Here is an 18,794-nt window from a genome sequence, read left to right on the forward strand (position 1 = left end):
AGTGAGATGAACCCAGTACCTCAGTTGAAAATGCAGAAATCACCGGTCTTCTGTGTCGCTCGCGCTGGGAGTTGGAGACTGGAGCTGTTCCTATTCGGCCATCTTGCTCCGCCCCCGAGCAGCCCCCTCTTTTTTAAGAGATGGGATCTTTTGCCCAGGCTATGGGCAACACAGGGTCTATGCTGTGTTGCCCAGGCTGGTCATGAACTCCTGGCCTCAAGCTATCATCCCATCTTGGCTTTCCAAAGTGCTGGGATTATAGGCGTGAGCCACCGTGCCCAGCCAAACAACACATTCTTTTAAGTGGACAAGAGATTCTAACAGGCATCTGATGATAAAGGTCATCTGAAAGCCAGCAAGCACAAGAAAAAGTGCTCAACATGCTTAATCACCATGAAACGCAAATCGAAACCCCAATGCTAACCAACACACACCAAACAAAATGGCTAAAAACTGTTGTATAGTGACATCACATGCTGTTAACCAAGGAACAGGAGAAGGCTCCCATGTGCTGTGCATTCTGGAAAACTGTTGGGCATGAGAGGAAGACCCCATGGGCTCACCACCTGCCCTACCACCCTGCCGTGCCGCCCTGTTTAAAAACACTCAACAGGAGCACACACAGATGTACACCAAAGCCTTTGGCAAGATGCTCAAAATTAGTTTGTCATTATTGCCAAAAACAGGAAAAAATAAAACTCCTTTAACAGTAGAAGAACAGATAAAGGAGGTCCATTCAGGAAACAAAGTATTGCTGTTGGAAGCCTAGTTGACTTCTCATAGGCTTAACATTGAGCATGAGAAGCGAACTCCCCAGAGGGAGGGCACTGCCCAGGAGGATCCTGTATGGCTTGTAGCGTCTCCTGGGTGGTAGTGACACAAGTGTACAAGGTTTTAAAAAATCACTGTATTTTTTAAAAAACTCTATACTTAAGAGCTGTGCATTCTATAGTATGTGATCATTCACATTCAGGTTTTTTTCAGTCATAAGAATCCTTGAGAAAAATGGACAAATACCCATAAAAACAGTAATAACCAATGCAAAAATGCAGTGGGGAAAAACTCACTGATAAAAGCACTTAAAAATATATATAATAACCTATAAACTTATATGCAAGGTCAACATTTATAAAATGTTAAACTTTCCTGAATATCATCATTTTTAAAACTAAAGAAAAACTTTACCCAAATGGACAGTAAGACCATGCTTTGGATAAGAACTGTTAAGTCAATTAAAGCACAAACACCTCCTGAGAAAATACATTAAAGACCCTAAGCTGGGAAAACATAAGCCACTGCATTCCATCCCATTCACACTGAGAGAAATGCGAAGGTAAACCTCCACTGCTGGACTATCAGAGATGTGAACAGACAAAAACCTGGCTCTGGTGGCCGGTTCCTGCCCACCCCCACCAGTCCTCCCTCTGTGATTCCACCACCAAGAACCCGGCAAAAGGAGATGTCCCCCAGTTCTCTCACTTTCTCTCCCGTCATGACCAAGAGACACCAGGTGCTTTGACTGCTCTGTGAGCTGGGCAGCTGCATTTCTCTCGCAGCCTTGAACCCAAGCTGGGGCCGTGAATATTCCCAGGCACAAACCAAGATGTTTGGATTGTTACCAAAATGCGGAAAGAAACTGGCACCAGCCCTGAACCAAATTCCTGAACCTTTCCTATAAACTCCATACCGTGACACCCTTGACAGGGACATACCTAAGCAGAACATCCATTTCTCTGGGTGTCTATACGGGCATACGCTACAGCACCTGGTAAGTTCCCCTAATGAACACTTTGGACCAATCGCCCTGGAGCTTGGTGCTTCCTTCTTTGGAGTCCCAGCAAGTCCCATTTCCACATGGACTGGGGCACTCCCTTGTGGGAATTCCTCTGCCAACAAATTTAGGGCAACTCCAGCTGGAGGTTCAGCCTGAGGAAATGAGAGCCAAACTCAATTCTAGTATATTAATCACAGATATGATTAAATAATGACAAACTATTGCAAACAACCTAGATGTCTCTTCGGGTTGCTATACCAAAGCACCAAAGCCATGTGCCTTACAAATAATGGATTATTTCTCACGGTTCTGGAGGATAGAAGTCAGTGATCAGGGCCCACTTTCTGGTTGCTGAGTCTAGCTCCTCGCTGAGTCCTCATAAAGTGGAAAGAGAACAACCTCATGATGGGGCCTTCTTTAAGAGACTGTATCTTATTGCAAGGGCTCTGCCCTCAGGACCTTGTCCATCCCTAATCATCTCCCAAAGGCCCCACCTCCTAACACCATTGCTTTAGAAGGATAGGGTTTCATCATGTAAATGACATTCAGTTCGCAGTCCATCAACGGGATGGATTAAATGAGGGTACATCCAAATAGCATACCCACACAGCCATAGAAAAATAATCTAGACGCTTATACAAACAAGCTCTTCCAATGTTGAGACAACCGGGGAACTCCAAACACTGCCTATGTGACAATAATAATGAATTATTGTTAAATGTTTCAGTTATTTTTTAAAAGTTCTCTTTGAGGCCAGGTGTGATGGCTCATGCCTGTAATCTCAGCACTTTAGAAGGCCGAGTTGAGTGGATCACCTGAGGTCAGGAGATCGAGACCAGCCTGGTCAACATGGCAAAACCCCATCTCTACTAAAAATACCAAAACTTAGCTGGGCATGGTGGTGGGTGCCTGTAATCCCAGCTACCTGGGAGGCCGAGGCAGGAGAATTGCTTGAACCTGGGAAGTAGAGGTTGCAGTGAGCTGAGATCTCACCATTGCACTCTAGCCTAGGTGACACAGTGAGACTCTGTCTCAAAAAATTAAAAAAATAAAAATAAAAAAAGTTATCTTTGAAAGATACAAACTAAAATATGTAATGACTATTTAGTGAAATGATTACCCTAGCCATGCACAGACAGTTATCTAAGACAGTGATGGGGATGAAGGGCATCAACATAAACTCTCTTCTTTTGTGTTCCTCTGAATGGTTCCACAAAAGCTTCTCCAGCCCCCTTCCCCACCCACCCAGACGGAGCCTCGCTCTGTCCCCTAGGCTGGAGTGCAGTGGCACAATATCAGCTTACTGCAACCTCTGCCTCCTGAGTTCAAGTGATTCTCCTGCCTCAGCCTCCTAAGTAGCTGAGATTACAGGAATGCACCACCACGCCCGGCTTTTTTTTTTTTTTTAAGTGGCGGTGGGGTTTTACCATGTTGGCCAGGCTGGTCTCGAAGTCCTGACCTCAAATGATCCACCCAAATCGGCCTCCAAAAGGGCTGGGATTACAGGTATGAGCCACCACGCCCAGGTTTTTTTTGTTTTAAATTAGAGACTGAGTCTCATTCTTGCCTAGGCTGGAGTGCAGTGGCACTATCTCGGCTCACTGCAACCTCCGCCTCCCGGGTTCAAGTGATTCTCCTGTCTCAGCCTCCTAAGTAGCTGGGCTTACAGGTGCCCACCATCGTGCCTGGCTAATTTTTGTATTTTTAGTAGAGATGGGGTTTCACTATGTTGGCCAGGGCAGTCTCAGACTCCTGACACAAAAGCTTTTTTTTTTTTCCCCCTGGCTGAAGGAGAATTTGTACTACTGTAATTATTTTTAGGTACAGAAAACAGTGTACATTTAACCCAGTTAGTGGCAAGTTTTTTAGCCTTTGCCTTTTTGAGCTTGGTGATGTGGGCCACAGACTTGGGACTCAGGACATTGCCTCCCCAGTGATGGCAGATCTCATCGTGTCTGTCATTGTAATTAGTCCTGTTAGCTTCCACCAGCTTAGCCAAAGTACCTTTTTCTTCCGAGATAACCTGTGTGAAGGTGACAGTGATGCAGGTCTTCCTGTGGACCAGACGTCCCAGTCTTGCCTTCCCCTTCATAATGCAGTAAGGGACTCCCATTTTACAATAAAAGGCAGACAAGAAGACAACGAGCTGGAAGAAAGCATTAGCTGAAGAATGTATTTTGACCAAAAGCAGTAAATTTCAAAACTAGCTTGGTAGCAATTGCTCAGGGTTAAAAAGTTCACGGATTTGCACTTCAAGGTTGAATTCAGTGAGAGATTCACATCATTACAAAAAAGCTTTTTAAAACCACGTGTTTATATTTACTGACATAAAAATCCAGGACAAATTGTTGAGTAAAAGAGCAGAAAAGATAATAAACTAAATTACATGTAAAATTGTGTAATCCATGTGAGAATTTCATCACACACCTGGAATGTTTTCCTCCCAGTCACCAAAACGTTGAGTTGAGCCACCTTGCCTGTGATTTCAGGAAACTGTTTACTTCTTCTTTTTTTTTTTTTTTCTTTTAGACAGAGTTTTGCTCTTGTTGCCCAGTCTGGAGTGCAATGGTGTGATCTCAGCTCACTGCAACCTCCGCCTCCCAGTTTCAAGCGATTCTCCTGCCTCAGCCTTCCAAGTAGCTGGGATTACAGGCATGCACCACCACACCCAGTTAACTTTGTATTTTTAGGAGACAGGGTTTCTCAATGTTGGTCAGGCTGGTCTTGAACTCCTCGCCTCAACTGATCCTCCTGTCTCAGCCTCCCAAACTGTTGAGATTATAGGCATGAGCCACCACACCTGGCCTAGCCTGGAAAAATTTGCACATGATCTAGGAGGTTGCATTAAGTGTCTTTAAAGGTATTTTACATTGTAAGCCATTGCAGCACTTTGGGAGGCTGAGGCAGGCAAATCACCTAAGGTCAGGAATTTGAGACCAGCCTGGCCAACATGGTGAAACCCTGTCTCTACTGAAAATACAAAAAATAGCAAGGCATGGTGGTGGGGGCCTGGAATCCCAGCTACTTAGGAGGCTGAGGCAGGAGAACCCAAGAGGCAGAGGTTGTGCAGTGAGCCGAGATCTCTCACCATTGCACTCCAACCTGGGCAACAAGAGCAAAACTCCATCTTAAAAAAAAAAAAAACAAAAAACGTATTTGACATTCTGGATCCATTCATCCATTCGACAGAAATCAAAACTGGATATTTCAGATACAATTTAGACAAGAAACTGGAATAAGTGGACCGACTCTCCAAGAATAAGTTTTATGCCTGTAGACAAAAGATTGCAAAGTAAAGCTAGGTGCCATGGCTCATGCCTATCATTCCAGCACTTTTGGAGGCTGAGGTGGGCAGATCACTTCAGTCCAGGACTTCGAGACCAACCTGGGCAACATGACAAAACCCTGTTGAGAGGTGACAACACGCTAGCAGCCCTTGCTCTCGGCCCCTCCTCAGCCTCGGCATCCACTCTGGCAGTGATTGAGGAGCCCTTCAGCCCGCCACTGCACTGAGGGAGCCCCTCTCTGGGATGGCGGAGGCGGCTCCCTCTACTTGCCTGGAGGTGTGGAGGGAGAGGCGCGGGTGGGAACCCAAGCTGCGCCGCAGGCTCACAAGCCAGCACGAGTTCCAGCGGGCGCAGGCGTGGGCTCAGCGGCCCCGCACTCGGAGCTACGGGCCGGGGCGTGGGCCCAGGGCAGTGAGGGGCTTAGCACCAGGGCCAGCAGCTGCGGAGGTTGCGCCGGGTCCCCCAGCACTGCAGGGCTACATGCACAGCGCTGGAATTCATGCGGGGCCTCAGCTACCTCCCTACGGGACAGGGTTCGGGACCATCAGCCTGCCATGTCTGAGCCCCCCGCCTCCGCAGTGGGCTCCCAGGCAGCCCCAGCCTCCCCGACGGGCACTGCCCCCTGCTCTGTGGCACTGGGTCCCATCAACCACCCGAGGGCTGAGGAGTGCAGGCACTGGGGACTGGCGGGCAGCTCTGCCTTCAGCCCCAATGCTGGATCCACTAGGTGAAGCCAGCTGGGCTCCTGAGTCTAGTGGGGACTTGGAGAACTTTTATGTCTAGCTAAAGGATGGTAAAGGCACCAATCAGCACTCTGTGTCTAGCTCAGGGTTTGTAAATACAATGATCAGTATTCTGTATCTAGCTAACCTAGTGGGGACTTGGAGAACTTTCCTGTCTAGCACTCTGTGACTAGCTAAAGGACTGTGAACGCATCAATCAGCACTCTGTGTCCAGCTCAGGGTTTGTAAATACACCAATCAGCACTCTGTGTCTAGCTCAAGGTTTGTAAATACACCAATCAGCACTCTGTATCTAGCTAACCTAGTGGGGACTTGGAGAATTTTTCTGTCTAGCACTCCGTGTCTAGCTCAGGATTGTAAATGCACCAATCATCACCCTATCAAAACAGTCCAATCAGCGCTCTGTAAAATGGACCAATCAGCAGGATGTGGGTGGGGCCAGATAAGGGAATAAGATCAGGCGGCCCTAGCCAGCCTGCAACAACATGCTCGGGTACCTTTTCACAGTGTGGAAGCTTTGTTATTTCGCTCTAAAATAAATCTTACTGCTCCTCACTCTTTGGATCCATGCTGCCTTTAAGAGCTATAACACCCACTGCAAAGGTCTGCAGCGTCTCTCCTGAAGTCAGCGAGACCACGAACCCACCAGAAGGATAAAACTGCAGACACATCTGAACATCTGAAGGAACAAACTATGGACACACCATCTTTAAGAACTGTAACACTCACCACGAGGGTCTGCAGCTTCATTCTTCAAGTCAGCGAGACCAAAAACCCACCAATTCCAGACACACCAAGTATACAAAATATATACAAAAATGGACCTGTAGTCCCATCTTGGGAGGCTGAGGTGGGAGGATCACTCTAGCCCAGGAGGTTGAGGATACATTCACCTGAGACTGTGACATTGCACTCCACACACTCCAGCATGAGTGACAGAGCTGCACTCTATCTAAAAAAAAAAAAAAAAAAAAAAAAAAAAAAAAAAAAAATTGCAAAATAAGTATACCGTTGTTTAAATTTTAAATGAAGTGTTTCAATGTATATCATATTTTGTTACTTTCCATATGAACTCATTTCTTCAATAGCTAAACATTTACGATTCCCTAACATGTAAAATAAATATACACAGCTTCTAAAAACATGGTAGAAGGCCAGGCACAGTGACTCACCTGTAATCCCAGCACTTGGGGAAGCCAAGGTGGAAGCATTACTTGACCCCAAGAGTTTGAGACCAACCTGGGCCACACAGGAGGACCCTGACTCTACAAAACAATTATTAAATACGCTTAGCATGGCGGCATACACCTGTAGTCCCAGCTACTTGGGAGGCTGAAGTGAAAGGATCACTGGAGCCCAGGAGTTCGAGGCTGCAGTGAGCTATGATTATGCCACTGCACTCTAGCCTGGGTGACAGAGTGAGATCCTGTCTCAAAAAAAATAATAATAAATAAAAAATTTAAAAAATGGTAGGAAAAATGACTGATACGGTAAAATACTGATAATACATTCAAGTGAAAAGGAAGATTAGAACAAAATGTCCAGTACATTCACATCTTAGAAAAGTATGCCTTTGTTACATATGGCTAAATAGAAATCCAACAGGAGTATACTACAAAATCCTAACAATTCTTCCCAGACATGAACTAAGAAAATTTTATTTTCTTCCTTTTGTTTTCCTAGGATTTTCCAAATCTTCTAAAACTAAGATTACTTTTATTTCTTCCTTCTTCCCCCCCCCCCCCCCCCCCCCGAAACACAGTCTCACTCACTGTTACCCAGGCTTAAGTGCAGTGGTGCGATCTCGGCTCACTGCAACCTTTGCCTCAAGCGATTCTTCTGCCTCAACCTCCAAAGTAGCTGGGATTACAGACATGCACCACCACGCCCAACTAATTTTTATATTTTTGGTAGAGACGAGGTTTCACCATGTTGGCTAGGCTGGTCTTGAACTCCTGATCTCAAGTGATCCGCCTGCCTCAGTCTCCCCAAGTGCTGGGATTACAGGCATGAGCCGCTATGTCTGGCCTAAGACCCTTTTTATAATCAGAAGAAATATTGCTTAAGTTTTTGTTAGTCTTTCAAATTCTTGTGGAAATGCCACTAAATGGATAATCAAAAAATGATTGTGTCAGAAAAGGCCTTTGAGGCTACATGAGCCCATGGAGGTCACTCGGTGAGACGAAAACTCAGTTTCTGTGATGAATAGACTACAATGACACAGAATAAACCTGGACATGACTGAATTTCCGCTGCAGGGTAAACCACAGAGGAGCGCACAGCACCCCTGTCACCCAGGGGTGGAAGGACACCAAGGAGGAAGGGAGGCAGGGCAGAGCTGGGGGGAAGCTCTGGTAAGGTCAAAGCCTGGGTTGATCCTGTTCAGATTTCTGACTTCTTTCTGCTCATTCTCTATCAGAGCTGCTCACACTGTCTCCTTTTCTCAGACCCTAGGGCCTAGGCGACAAAATGTTATTTAACGAGAGATCAGGGTGCACAGGACAAGCAACTGTGTTAAAAGGTGCTGTATCCTAGAACCACAGGGGACTCACAGTGGTTTCATTCCATCAAATACATTCTTTTTGGCTGGTGTAAATATAGGATTTGATGAAAAGGGTCCTAAGTTCAAATGACAGAATTTGATAAGAAGACATAGATACAACAGTTAATTTAGTTTCTGAGATAGGGTATCCCTCTGTTCCCAGACTGGAGTGCAGTGGCACCATCACGGCTCACTGCAATCTCAGCCTCCCAGGTTCAAGTGATCCTCCCACCTTAGCTTTCTGAGTAGCTGGGACTACAGGCGCTATCACCACACCCGGCTGTGTGTGTGTGTGCGCGTGCGTGTGTGTGTGTGGAGATGGGATCTCTCTATGTTGCCCAGGCTAGTCTTGAACTACTGGACTCAAAACGATCTTCTTGCTTGGATCTCCCAAAATGCTGGAATTGCAGGTATGAACCATCATGCGCGGTCTTGAATTCTTAAAGTTACCTGTACCACATGTGAATAGAGTTTGTGAACTCTGCAGGAACGTTAAGTCATAATCGGCATCCACCTGAGAACCTCATAGCAGAGTAAGGCTTTTGCAGGAATCTCAGCCAGCCTAGTAAATATTCACGAAACGCTCACTCTTTTCCAGGCCCTGTGCTGTGTACAACGATGCAGATTCCTTAGTAGTTGTCGATATCCCACTAACTATGATCATTTGAGTAGAAGGTGCTTGGAGATGAGGGATCATCAACTCCAATATCTAATTCAGACAATGTCCACCCCCAGCCCATCTGGCACCAACCCCCTAGGCACTCTAAGACATTGTTGCCAATTCTCTCTGAGCAACACTTGAGAAACATAGTCCCTGATAAACAACAGCAGAAAGCTACACTGCAAGCCAAGCTAAATCAATTCCAATTGTAAATTTTCTAATTGTTTGACAACGAAAAAATACACAATTTAAATAATACCAGGAACAGGCTGGGCAGTGGCTCATGCCTGTAACCCGCAGCATCTTGGAAGGCAGAGGTGGGCAGATGACTTGAGGTCAGGAGGTCGAGACCAGCCTGGCTAACATGGCAAAACCTGGTCTCTACTAAAAAAAATACAAAAATTAGCTGAGGGTGGTGGCATGCGCCTGTAATCCTGGTTACTCAGGAGGCTGAGGCCTGAGAATCACTTGAAACCAGGAAGCGGAGGTTTCAGTGAGCTGAGATTGTGCTGCTTCACTCCAGCCTGGGTGACAGAGTGAGACCCTGTCTCTAATAAATAAATAAATAAATAATACCTAGAGTGAAGAGCTTTAAAAACAGATGTATGTAAGTAAGGCTGGGCACAGTGGCTCATGCCTGTAGTTTCAGCAATTTCGGAGGCTGAGGTGGGCGGACCACCTGAGCTCAGGAGTTTGAGATCAGCCTGCCCAACATTGTGAAACCCCATCTCCACTAAAAACAGAAAAATTAGCTGGGCGTGGTGGGCGCCTGTAATCCCAGTTATTCAGGAGGCTGAGGCAGAGAATCGCTTGAGTCCGGGAGGCGGAGGTTGCAGTGAGCTGAGATTGTGCCATTGCACTCCAGCCTGGGCCTTAAGAGTGAAACTCCATCTCAAAAAAAAAAAAAAAAAAAGAAAAAGAAAGAAAAAAAAAAGCGCCAGGAATGATGGCTCACTCCTGTACTCCCGGCACTTTGGGAGGCCAAGGTGGGCAGGCAGATGACGAGGTCAGGAGTTTGAGATCAGCCTGGCCAACATGGTGAAACCCCAGAAGGCTGAGGCAGGAGAATCACTTCAATCCAGGCGGCAGAGGTTGTGCACTAAGCCGAGATCTCTTGCCATTGTGAGAGGTGACAATGTGCTAGCAGCCCTCACTCTCAGTGCCTCCTTGTCCTCTGGCCTTGGCATCCACTCTGGTGGCGACTGGGAAGCCCTTCAGCCCGTCACAGCACCATGGGAGCCCCTCTCTGGGCTGGCTGACGCCGGAGCCTCCTCCCTCTGCTTGCGGGGAGGTGTGGAGGGAGAGGCGCAGGCAGGAACCAGGGCTGTGCTCACGGGCCGGTATGAGTTCTGGTGGGCGTGAGCGTGGGCTCGGCGGGCCCCACACACAGAGCGGTGGGCGCACCACTGGCCCAGGGCAGTGAGGTGCTTAGCACCTGGGCCAGCAGCTGCGGAGGTTGCACTGGGTTTTTCAGCAGTGCCGGCCGGCAGGCGCCGCGCTCAAATTCTGGCTGGGCCTTAGATGCCTCCTGGCGGGGCAGGACTCGGGACCTGCAGCCCGCCATGTCTGAGCTCCTCCCCCTGCGGTTGGCTCCCTGGCAGCCTGAGCCTCCTAGATGGGCACCGGTCTCATCGACAGCCCAAGGGCTGAGGAGTGCAGGCGCGGCTCAGGACTGGCCGGCAGCTCTGCCTGCAGCCCCAGTGCAGGATCCACTGGGTGAAGTCAGCTGGGCTCCGGAACCGGATGGGGACTTGGAGAACTTTTATATCAAGCTCCAGGTTTGTGAATACACCAATTGTTACTCTGTATCTAGCTAACCTAGTGGAGACTTGGAGGACTAGCACTCTGTGACTCTGTGTCTAGCTCAAGGATTGTAAATGCACCAATCAGCACTCTGTGTCTAGCTCAGGGTTTGTAAATACAACAATCAGCACTCTGTGTCTAGCTCAGGGTTTGTAAATACACCAACCAGTACTCTGTGTCTGTCTCAGGGTTTGTGAATACACCCATTGGTACTCTGTATCTAGCTAACTCTGCATCTAGCTAACTAGCACTCTGTGTCTCTGTCTAGCTCAAGGATTGTAAACGCAACAATCAGCACTCTGTCAAAACGGACCAGTCAGCTCTCTGTGAAATAGACCAACCAGCGCTCTGTAAAATGGACCAATCAGCAGGATGTGGGTGGGGCCAGATAAGGGAATAAAAGCAGGCTGCCTGAGCCAGGCAGCGGCAACCCGCTGGGGTCTCTGTCTAGACGGTGGACTTTTTGTTTGCAATAAATTTTGCTGCTGCGCACTCTTTGGGTCCATGTTGCGTTTATGAGCTGTAACACTGACCATGAAGGTCTGCAGTTTCACTCCTGACAGCAAGACCGCAAACCCAACAGGAGGAAGAAGTTCGTTCCAGACACTTCTGAATATCTGAAGAAACAAACTCCGAACCCCCCATCTTTAAGAACTGTAACACACCGTGAGGATCTGCTGCTTCATTCTTGAAGTTGGCGAGACCAAGGACCCACCAATTCCGGACACAATTGCACTGTTGCACTCCAGCCTGGGTGACAAGAGTGAAACTCCATCTTAAAAAAAAAAAAAAAAAAAAAAAAAGACCAGGTGAGCCAGGTGTGGTGGCTCATGCCTGTAATCTCAGCACTTTGGGAGGGCAAGGCAGGCGGATTATGAGGTCAGTAGTTCAAGACCTGCGTGACCAATATGGTGAACCCCATCTCTACTGAAAATACAAAAATTAGCTGGGCATGGTTGTGCACGCCTGTAATCCCAGCTACTCAGAAGGCTGAGGTAGAAGAGTCGCTTGAACCCAGTAGGTGGAGGTTGCGGTGAGCCAAGATGGAGCCACTGTACTCCAGCCCAGGTAACAGAGCGAGACTCCATCTCAAAACAAAAACAAAACAGATACATGTGGAAAAAGTCACCAAAAGCGCATTGAATTAAAAATGAAATGTTTAGATATGGATTGATTGTCCTTATTTCCCATATTACCTCAGTTCGTCAGTAAGTATCAGGCTGGGTGTGATGTGTCATGCCTGTAATTACAGCACCTTGGGAGGCCGAGGCGGAAGGAGTGTTTAAGCGCAGGAGTCTGAGACCAGTCTAGGCAGCAGGGCAAGACTTCATCTCTGCAAAACATAAAAATAAAAAAAAATTAACCAGGTGTGGTGGCGTGCACCTGTAGTCCCAGCTACTTAGGAGGCAAGATAGGAGGACACTTGAGCCGGGGAGGTCAAGGCTGCAGTGAGCTGTGGTGGTATCATTGCCTGGGCCACAGAGTGAAACCTTGTTTCAAAAACAACAAACAGAAACCAACCATGTGCAATTCTTCACCATGTCAAACATATTGGGAACAAGAAACAAAGAAGTGGAAGTCTCAATTCAGGGGTAGCCATTCCTAGCATCTTGCTAGAGTTTTAAAGGTACTCAGTAATACACTATAGCTGAAGAGCGAAGCATGTTTTGTTGTTGTTGTGTTCCAAGACAGAGTCTTGCTCTGTTGTGCAGGCTGGAGTGCAGTGGTGCCATCTCAGCTCATTGCAACCTCTGCCTCGCAGGTTCAAGTGATCCTCCTCCCTCAACCTAGCTGGGACCACAAGCTCACACAACCCCGCCCGGCTAATTTTTTTGTATTTTTAGTAGAGATGGGGTTTCAACATGTTAGTCAGGATGGTCTCAATTTCCTGACCTCATGATCTTCCCGCCTTGGCCTCCCAAAGTGTTGGGATTATAGGTGTGAGCAACTGCACCTGGCCCCTACTCCCAGCTACTTTTAACATTTTTTTTGGCCAGGCTCAGTGGCTTACCCCTGTAATCCCAGTACTCTGGGAGGCCAAGGCGGGTGGATCACAAGGTCAAGAGTTCAAGACCAGCCTGGCCAATATGGTGAAACCCCATTTCTACTAAAAAAAAAAAAAAAAAAAATTATCCAGGCTTGGTGGCAGGCCCCTGTAGTTCCAGCTACTTGGGAAGTTGAGGCAGGAGGATTGCTTGAACCCAGGAGGCGGAGGTTGCACTGAGCTGAGATCGCGCCACTGCACTCCAGCCTGGGTGACAGAGTGAGACTCCCTCTCAAAAAAAAAAAAAAATCTTTTTTCTTAGAGACAAGATCTCACTATGTCGCCCAGGCTGGTCTTGAACTCTTGGCCTCAAGGCATCCTCCTGCCTTGGCCTCTCAAAGTGCTGCAAGTACAGGCATGAGCCACCCTGCCCAGCCAAGACAATCATTTTTTAAATGAAATGTTACCTACTAGTCACCAAGGAGTTAGAATTATTTTCATATGTGGCTGGAAAATATGGTATTTATTTTTAAAAACTTACAGTGTTTTCTTTAGATATCTTTTATAAAAATATTCAAACGTTTATGTGTGTTTTAGAAACAGAATAGTGGACATAAGATTTACAATTGATGCCAGAGCCCACACATGCCAGCTGACAACCACCTGACTTTCTCTGAAACTGACCCAATAGTCCCAATGGCATTTTTTTTTTGAAATTAGAAACTTACCCTTTTGATCTAAAAGCTGGAAATCTACACTTGTTTTATCTGAGCTCCTTCCTCAGCAAAAGATCTCCAGACCTCTCAAAAAGTACCAAAGACCTCAGACTTAGCAGCTCATCGGCTTCAGACAGTGAGACGTCTGGCCCCTCATTCTTCATGACTGCTTCCTTATTAACCACCTGAGTTCCCGTTTTCCCACACATGGTTGCATTTCTCCCCCACTATTTAAACCCCTAATTTTAGTTGGTGAGGGGTGCAAATTTGAGATTGGTCTTTTACTTCCATAGCTGCAGCACCCGATTAAACCCTTCTTCTCTGGCAATACTCACCTCTCAGTGATTGGCTTTCTGTGCTGTGAGCAGCGGGACTCAGGCCAAAGCCCTGGTGGTGTGGTAACAGCTGCACATCTGCATACATGTCTCTGCTGCTCTTCGGCCTTCCTGCTGCACTTCACACCTCCCTATTCTGGCATCTCCTAATGCCCTGCTCTTCCTGACCTGGCCCCCCGTGCCACCTAGTGACTGCCCTGAGCAGGTCAGACCATGCCATTGGTCACCAACTGGCCCTGCCTGGCACATAGGCACCCTGTGAAAGTTAAGAAAATGGATGTGAGAAAGAATGCAGTGAGGCTATCGTTATATCAGGTGTTTCTACTTTGTTCACACAGTCAGGAATCTGCTCACGGGCCCATATAATATTATAAACAAAAATACATATACCAGCCAGGTGTGGTGGCTCACGCCTATAATCCCAGCACTTTGGGAGGCCAAGGCGGGTGGATTACCTGAGGTCAGGAGTTCGAGACCAATCTGGCCAACATGATGAAACCCCATCTCTACTAAAAATACAAAAATTTGCTGGGCGTGTTGGTGTGCACCTGTAATCTTAGCTACTTGGGATGCTGAGGCGGGGGAATTGCTTGAACCTGTGAGGTGGAGCTTGCAGTGAGTCAAAATCTCACCATTGTACTCTAACCTGGGCAGCAAGAGTGAAACTCCATCTCAAAAAGCAAAAACAAAAACAAAATGCATCTACCACAGGATGCACTAAAAGTGTCAAGTTCCTTTAGAAGGCATCTTAGCAGAAAGAATCCCTGAAGCACACTAGTGAGGTCCAGCATTTTAAGTAGAACCTCCATACTGCTCACTCCCCTTCCCACTCCCCACCAACCCCACTCACATCCCTACTCACTCCCCACCATGCAAGCTCACTCTACCATTTGGTGTCCCTTTTGTGTGATATCTTTTCCCACTGTTGCACACTATGGACTGTAGAGTGTGTTTCTTCGTCTAAAAAAAGATAAGCCAGTGGTTCTGCATGGTACACTATTTTTGTTCCATTCCTTTTATGGTGTTTTAAGCATTTGCGTCTATTACTGGATGTGCAAAGTACAATCGGGAGCAAGTGCCTCTTCGTATCAGGACCATTTTATAGTCTTCCAAGGTGACCAGCACTGAATGGTCACCTGCAGGAAATCTGCCCTGTAATCATCCACAGTCTTCTGTCTTTCCTGCTGGCAGACAGGACAGCTCTTGTTGGCATTTTATGCTTCTGAGGGTGCAGAAGAGTATGTGTCTGTGATCACCCCTCTCTGCATGGCTGCTGCTCCCCAATGTCCACTCATTTCATGGGCCTAATTGGCCACCTTGGGTGTACCATGATATCCACTTGGGGTTCCAATCACTTTCCAGTCTGGGAAAAAGGTTTTTCTGATGGACATTAACATGTCCTATTTAATGCATCCCTTAAATTCCCATATGATTTCCATAAGGCCATGTTCCATATGAACGCCCCTTTAACAATCCAGTTTTCCATTGTTTCTCTTCCTGACCACATTGCCAGCTATTGGCCTATTCCCATGAGTTGGAATGCACCTAGATTTCAGGGCTTTAATTGTTCAATTCTTCCATCACTGCAAGAAAATAGCATGCAATTCAGCTCACTGAGCTTTACTTGTTCTCAACCTCTTCAATTCGTTTTACCATCAGTTGGTTACAGTGGCGAGCTTTCCAAACAGGATGCTGACCATCTACTTTAGAAGTGTTAATGTAAACCAAGGAGATTTTTATTGGTCAGTGGAGAGGTGTTCATGAGACATCATCAGCCACATGTCAATAGGATCTGGCAGCTCCTCAGATGGTTCCAAAGTTGCTCCTAGAGGTAATGAGCCTACCTGCTTGTGAATATGATGCAAACGTCTTTGCATTCCTCCAGTATCATGTTCCTGTATAAACCATTTCCATTTTATTACAGAGTCAGCTCTTCTGGGCAGTAACTTCCTCATTAGTGTTTCTCTGACATCACCCAAGACATCGTGGGTATTTCAGATCTTAAGAATATTTTATTCTTCAGTCATAGACTGCTTCAGTCATAGGAGCAGTTTCAATTAATGCCCCCCAAAATAGCAACCCAATAATTGTCTCTGAAATGAGACATACCATATTGTCCCATCTGGAAATTTTCTGGTCCAAAATTCAAGTGCTCACCATTAGGCAGCACTCTTGGGCTTTTACCATAGACTCTAGTCTGTGGAAATGCAATTTCAGATACAGGTGACCCTTGGTATCTGTGGGGAATTAGTTCCAGGACTCCTCCCTAAGGGGATACTAAAATCACAAGGGACTGAAGTATCTTTTTAAAAATGACATAGCATTTGCATATAACTCATGTACATCCTCCCCCATACTTTAAATAATCACTAGATTACTCAATAACTAACATAGAGAAAATGCTATGGAAATAGTTGTTCTATTATTTTAAAATTTGTATTATTTTTATTGTTGTTTTGAAAACATTTTCCAAATATTTCATATATATACACATATGTGTATATATATGTAGATGTGTGTGTGTATGTATGTATTTATTTATTTATTTATTGAGACAGGATCTTGCTCTGTTGCTCAGGCTGGAGTGCAGTGGCATGATCATGACTCACTGTAGCCTCCATCTCCCAGGTTCAAGCAATCCTCCCACCTCAGCCTCCTGAGTAGCTGGGGCTACAGATGCATGCCACTACGTCAGACTCATTTTTGAATTTTTTTCTTTTTGAAACAGGGTCTCATTATGTTTCCCAAGCTAGTCTTGAACTCCTGGGCTTAAGCAATCCACTCTACTTGGCCTCCCAAAGTGCTAAAATTTCAGGTGTGAGCTACCACATGCAGCAGCAAATATTTTAGACCTGAGGTTTCTTCAATCTCCAGATATGAAGCCTACAGATAAGAGTGCTGACTGAGGCCAAGTAAGGTGGCTCACGCCTGTAATCCCAGCACTTTGGGAGGCCCAGGCAGGTGGATCACCTGAGGTCAGGAATTCAAGACCAGCCTGGCCAACATGGTGCAACCCCGTCTCCACTAAAAACACAAAAATTAGCTGGGCATGATGGTGGGCACCTGCAATCCCAGCTATTTGGGAGGCTGAGGCAGGAGAATTGCTGGAACCCAGGAGACGGAGGTTGCAGTGAGCCAAGACCGCACCATTGTACTCCAGCCTGGACAACAAGAGCGTAACTCTGTCTCAAAAGAGAAAAAAAAGAGTCCTGACTAAACTTCCAAAATCGTATCAGAGTGGACCATAAGGGCCTAATATATATCCAGACATCACTTCTTGAAATTCAGTCATAGACTGCTATTGTGATGACTCCCATTCAAATACAGGCTTCCTTCAGACAATCTTAATGGATAGGAGCTCACACTCTTTCCAGATGCAGAATGTGTCTTCCAAATCCAAACAACCCACCCGATACTGCTTCTCACAGAGTTCCAGTGGTAGGTAACAAAAGCAATCTATTTTAGCTGTCTGTGGGATGTGATAGCTCCTGCCCAGGTTATGCCTGAGAATTTCATTGTTGATATGGACTCTGGGATCTTTGCTGGATTGGTCAGCTAGCCTGTGCTAGTCATGACTGTCACTACTGCATTAAAGTCAACCCTGGCTTGTTTTTCAGTTTCTGATGTGATCGCAGCATTAGCGATGTAGCGTATTGACACAGCAGTAAACTGTGAAAACGATTGAAGCCATATTAGGAACTGCTAGTGCTGTAAGCAGGACTACTTTATTTTTATTTATTTTTTATTTTTTTGAGACAGAGTCTCAATCTGTCGCCCAAACTGGAGTGCAGTGGCACGATCTTGGCTCACCGCAAGCTCCGCCTCTCAGGTTCAAGCGAAGCTCCTGCCTCAGCCTCCATAGAGTAGCTGGGACTACTGACGTGCACCACCATGTCTGGCTTATTTGTTTGTTTGTTTGTTTGTTTTGTTTTTGAAATGGAGTTTTACTCTGTCACCCAGACTGGAGTGCAGTGGTGCAATCTCAGGTCACTGCAATTTCCACCTCCCAGGTTCAAGCAATTCTACTGCCTCAGCCTCCCGAGTAGCTGGGACTACAGGCGCAAGCCACCACGCCCAGCTAATAGTAGTGGTGGGGTTTCACCATGTTGGCCAGGCTGGTCTTGAACTCCTGACCTCAGGGTGATCCACCCGCCTTAGCCTCCCAAAGTGCTGGAATTACAAGTGTGAGTCACCGTGCCCGGCCAGGACTACTTTATTCAAGTCTGGAAAAATCTACTGTAGTCTTGATGAACCACTTCCCTTTTCATGGGCCACACAGGACATTTGCACAGAAAATTTGTTAGTACCAGCACTCCAACTTCTAACATGTCAGCAATTAAAGTGGTATTCTCTTTTTGTCTGCTAGGATTTATCCGACACTGTGTCAAATTAACAAGCTATGTGGGCTCAGGCAATTCTACAGGTTCCCATTTAGTATGCCCAGTTAATGATTGCAGAAGGGCAAACTTATATACCTTTGATTTTATAATACTAGGAGTGGGAAGTGCTCCCAGTCAGATGTAATTCCATCTAATAATACACTTAGGTAGAGGAGACACAAGCATTTCACATGAAGTCCGTTCTAACTTTCCAATTTTTATCTGAACTTTCACCTTCATCTCATCAATCTTTATACCCCCAGATACTTCCTAGAAAACTGTCACCCAATTAGGACCTCACCAACAGGTTTTGATAACATAATGCATTGGGATCCTGTGGGAAGGACTCTCAAAAGTTTTTCTCCACTCCGTGTCCACTATCCTCACACATATGCACAAGCCCTGGGTCTGCTGTTGAGGATCAGGCCAAGGGACTCTGACCCCTGCATCAGTCTTTGTCCTGATTAATGTGTCTGATCCCTAGCCCCATGATTTGAGGTCACATTTGTCTCTTTTTTTTTTTTTTTTGAGATGGAGTCTCGCTCTGTCGCCCAGGCTGGAGTGCAGTGG

Source organism: Mandrillus leucophaeus, unplaced genomic scaffold (genome assembly GCF_000951045.1).
Source record: "Mandrillus leucophaeus isolate KB7577 unplaced genomic scaffold, Mleu.le_1.0 Scaffold1094, whole genome shotgun sequence".
In the NCBI taxonomy this organism is placed as follows: domain Eukaryota; kingdom Metazoa; phylum Chordata; class Mammalia; order Primates; family Cercopithecidae; genus Mandrillus; species Mandrillus leucophaeus.